Below are 5,053 nucleotides of genomic sequence, written 5' to 3'. Positions count from 1 at the left end.
TCTAACATAACCTAGGGAGCATAGCAAAAAAAAAAAAAACAAAAAACAAGGCTGGTTCAATTTGCGTCTGGTTTAATTAGACAATTGGGGAATAATTTGTCAATAAAATTCACTATTTTCTTCTCTGAAAGCTTCATTTTGAGGTCCTGAATGGAGCTTAGGCCTCTAATGTATAAGGTATTTTTGCATATTTTTAAGATAAAGCAAAATATGACATTGACGTCCATCTAAATCGATTGACTCAAAATATAAAAATCAACTCACTTGGTTTAATGAGTCCTAAGGTCCATACCAGACTATTAGTGCCCTTTCACAACTTACCCACACTGACAGGCTGCCTTTTAGAAAGTGGACACGCTGGCATGAGGCCTGTTTAACCCAACCACTTGGTTGTAATATAAATTAGATTCAAGGTTTCTTTCCTTAGGTAATGATAATGCTTTGATATGTATTGTGAATTCAGTTTTGATTTTTTGTGCTCCATATACAAAAGTGTTCCTTTGTGCTTAAAGTGTTGCTTTGTGCCTAAAGTGTTGCTTTGTGCCTGAAATGCTCCTTTGTGCCCAAAGTGTTGCTTTGTGCCTATAGTATTGCTTTGTGCCCAAAGTGTTGCTTTGTGCCTATAGTATTGCTTTGTGCCCAAAGTGTTGCTTTGTGCCCAAAGTGTTGCTTTGTGCCCAAAGTGTTGCTTTGTGCCATTGCCCAAAGTGTTCTTTGTGCCCAAAGTGTTGTTGCTTTGTTCCCAAAGTGTTGCTTTGTGCCCAAAGTGTTGCTTTGTGCCCAAATTGTTTGTGCCCAAAGTGTTGCTTTGTGCCTATAGTGTTGCTTTGTGCCCAAAGTGTTGTGCTTGTTGCTTTTGTGCCCAAAGTGTTGCTTTGTGCCCAAAGTGTTGCTTTGTGCCCAAAGTGTTGCTTTGTGCCCAAAGTGTTGCTTTGTGCCCAAAGTGTTGCTTTGTGCCCAAAGTGTTGCTTTTGTGCCCAAAGTGTTGCTTTGTGAAGTGTTGCTTTGTGTATAAAGTGTTCTTTGTGCCCAAAGCATCAAAGTGTTGCTTTGTGACCAAAGTGTTGCTTTTTATATTGCAAAACTCGTGCCCAAAACTTTGTGCCCGAAGTGCTGAATGCTATAAAACACTGTATAATGATCTATTGATCTATTTTTGTTAAAAATAACTCATTTTGCATTCAACCCTTTCAAAAATTCATGTTATTGTGCCAGAGTAATTTCAATCAATCAGTCAATCTGTGATGTTGCATGTGCACTTATGAACAAGTGTGATCAATACATACATACAGATATATATACATACATAAGTATATGTATATACATATACATACGGCTTCCGTGACAATAAGCGAGACTGGACGCGCCCTTTTTACTCCAGCAAACATTACTATCACTCCCATTGATAAGAATGATTGTGAATGGAATATTTATGAATGGAAATTACCCATTTACTACCGTACTCAGCGGCCGTAGTATGTGGCTCGATGTCTTTACGATGTAGGAAAACGATAAGTGATGGTCAGTTACTTCTATAGTTTCTTTTATAGATCTATAATAATCGTTCTATGGGTAGTCTTTATGCTATAGCAGGGACATAGATAATATAGAAATGGATTTTTATTTAATATTGTTGGAACCAGGAGAGTTAGCTAAGGTTGTGGTTGGTTGTGCAATGTACAGTAATAGCGGTTATTTTCGTCTTTATTTAGTTCTGTGAGAGTATTAAAGAGAGAGAGAGAGAGAGAGAGAGAGAGAGAGAGAGAGAGAGAGAGGGAAAAAAATTTTTTATTTCTTTATATTCCAGGGACAGTGTTAAACTCAGAGAGAGAGAGACGGCTTCCTTCTTCATATTTTCTTCCTTCCCATTTCTTCATGCTTCCTTCCTTCCTTCCTTCCTTCTTACTTCTTCCTTCTACTTCCTTCTTCCTCCTCCTTCCTCCTCCTTCCTCCTTGCATCAAAGCCTGGGCCGTAATTACCTTCCAGACCTTCCAGGCCGGCTGGAATTGGCTTGTCATCTCAGCTCTCAGGAGCAGAGGAATCAATTCCAGGTAGGTAATCCAGAGTTACTGAAGAAAGAGATTCTTCCTTGGGTGAAAAAAAAGGCGACTATGTATATAAACATATCAGTTATTTGTATTTATCATTTATTGTTGTTTGCTTGTTTATTTCGTTGCAAATGAGATTCTTGGCGTGTTTAGTTAGGTGATGTTGAATGAATAGGTCTCTCTGGGCAGCCATTTAGAAAATGTTTGTTGGTAACTGAATATATGTGAATATATTTATGGATGTATGTTTATTTAATATGTATGTCTATGTATAATATATTTATGGATGTATGTTTATTTAATATGTATGTCTATGTATAATATATAAAATATATATATGTTTATGTATATGTATGTATATATAAATATGTATATATGTATATGTATATGCATATGTGTTAAGTAGAGAGAAGAGAGACCATATCAGTAAATACACTCTTATGGAAATCTTCATTAAAAAAACAGCATTGTCTTGTACTAGGTTTTATGGCCCCCCCACACACACACACACACAGAGAGAGAGAGAGAGAGAGAGAGAGAGAGAGAGAGAGAGAGAGGTTTTCAGTATTTTTATATTTCTGTGAGTGAACTTATTGAGAGAGAGAGAGAGAGAATGAGAGAGAGAATGGTTTTCTCTATATAAGTATTGACAGTATTGAACTGAGAGAGAGAGAGAGAGAGAGAGAGAGAGAGAGAGAGAGAGAGAGAGAGAGAGAGAGAGAGAGGAAGAGGTTTTCATTACAAGCATTTCAATGACCTGAGAATGACCTGAGAATTTTTCTTACCTGTCCCCGAGACCATAGTTCTGGAGAAATGAGAGAGAGTGAGGTCAAAGAAAGAGGTTTTTCATTTAGGGTTAAATTATTTTTTTATTTTTTTGTGATTTTTAACCTTTTTTTCCGTTTTTTCCCCGAGACCATAGTTTGAGCTGCTTCGATGAGTGAGGTCAAAGAAAGAGGTTTTATTTGCGGGTTAAATTATTTTTTCATTTTTGTGATTTTTAAAATTTTATTTTCCGGTTTTTATATATCGATGTTATATATATGCATATGTTTATCTATATGGTATATATATGTATTTGTGTGTGTATATATATATATTATATAATATATATATATATATGTATATGCATATGTATATATATATTATATATATGTATTTTATATATATATATATATATATATATATATATATATATATATATATATATATATATATTATATTCATAGTGTGTATATATATATATATATACATATATATATATATATATATTTATATATACATATATATATATATATATATATATATATATATATATATATATATATATATATATATATATATATACATACTGTACATATATATATACATACATATATATATATATATATATTATATATATATATACATACATACATACATACATATATACATATATACACATACATATATATATATTTATATATATATATATATATATATACACATATATATATATATATATACATTCCACATGTTTATTTATATTCTCGAAAAACAAAAACAAAAAATACATCAGTGATTCATTGACTAGATTCAAAAAGAAATACAAGGAAAGTAATTCATAAAAAAACATCTTCCATTTCTTGACAAGATTCAAAAAGGAAAAGCAGAGAAAATATTTAAATTTACTTGACTCAGTCCGTGAAAACTTTCTCTCGAAAATCAAACGAAAGTCGAGAAGAATTCAGTTCGAAGTCTCAGGTTCTGTAAACAGTCCGGCAGAAAGTTTCCTAGAAACAATACGAAGTCTTGAGCTGACTTAGGGACGTCCCAGCCACCCGACTAAAATGAAAAAGTTCAAATAAGGAATCACAAGGTTAATTTTGTGTTTAACGTTCGAGCTTTGGCTGTTACGGTCCGCACGGGTCTGTAATGGATTTCGGCTGTGAAAATTAACGTAATCTGGAAAGAAAAATGTGAAGAAAGAAAGAAAACGAGAAGCATTGCCATATTCTGCAAGGATTTAAAACTATGATTGGAAAATACAAGTATGTTTCTTAGACTGATTTTATACATAAACACAGACACGCGTATATATATACATGCAGTATATATACATATGTATACATATATATATTATATATATGTATATATATACACATATATATATTTATATATATATATACAAAAATATGACTAAATAATTAGATTAATCAATTAATAATTAAGTAGATAAATATGTAAATTCATAAATAAATAAATATTGCGTAAGTGGTTAAGTAAATGAAAACGTACGAAAGTAAATAAATAAAACCGACAAATAAATAAATAAATAAAAAACAGATAAACAAAAGGCTGGACATCCACTCGGTAAGACCTTCCACAAACGCAAAATACTTAACAGAACTCCCTTACCCCAAACGGGGCCTCAGACCTTGGAAGAGATTTGCATTTTATTCCCGTCAGGTATCGTCCCTGGGTACGTGCCCTTGCGAGGAGAGTGCTAATGCCTCATTTGCCCCTTTGGTGGTGCCCCATGAATTTATTATTCTAGCTGGGGAATACCTTTTCTTTGTTTAGGATTGAGTTAGGCGCCTCCAGGGAGCGTGAGTGTATCAGTAATGTCAGGTCTTGAGATCCGTTTTCTTTGACTCGTTAATATTTTTTTTAATAATATCTCGGACATCTGTAGGATGTGAATGTTAACCTTAATTTAAACTCAAAGTTTTGTAGGATGTGAGTATTCTCTTAACATCATCTCAAGGAATGTAGGATTTGAATATTATCTGAATTTAAACTCAAGATTTTTGTAGGATGTGATTATTCTCTTAATATCATCTCAAAGACTGTAGGATGTGAATATTATGTGAATTTAAACTCAGACTTTTTGTAGGATGTGAGTATTCTCTTAATATTTCAGAAAGACTGTAGGATGTGAATATTATGTGAATTTAAACTCAAAGTTTTTGTAGGATATGAGAGTATTAATACTCTCAATATCATCTCAAAGAATGTAGGATTT

Source organism: Macrobrachium rosenbergii, chromosome 42, assembly GCF_040412425.1.
Source record: "Macrobrachium rosenbergii isolate ZJJX-2024 chromosome 42, ASM4041242v1, whole genome shotgun sequence".
NCBI lineage: Eukaryota > Metazoa > Arthropoda > Malacostraca > Decapoda > Palaemonidae > Macrobrachium > Macrobrachium rosenbergii.
This window is presented reverse-complemented; position numbering follows the sequence as displayed.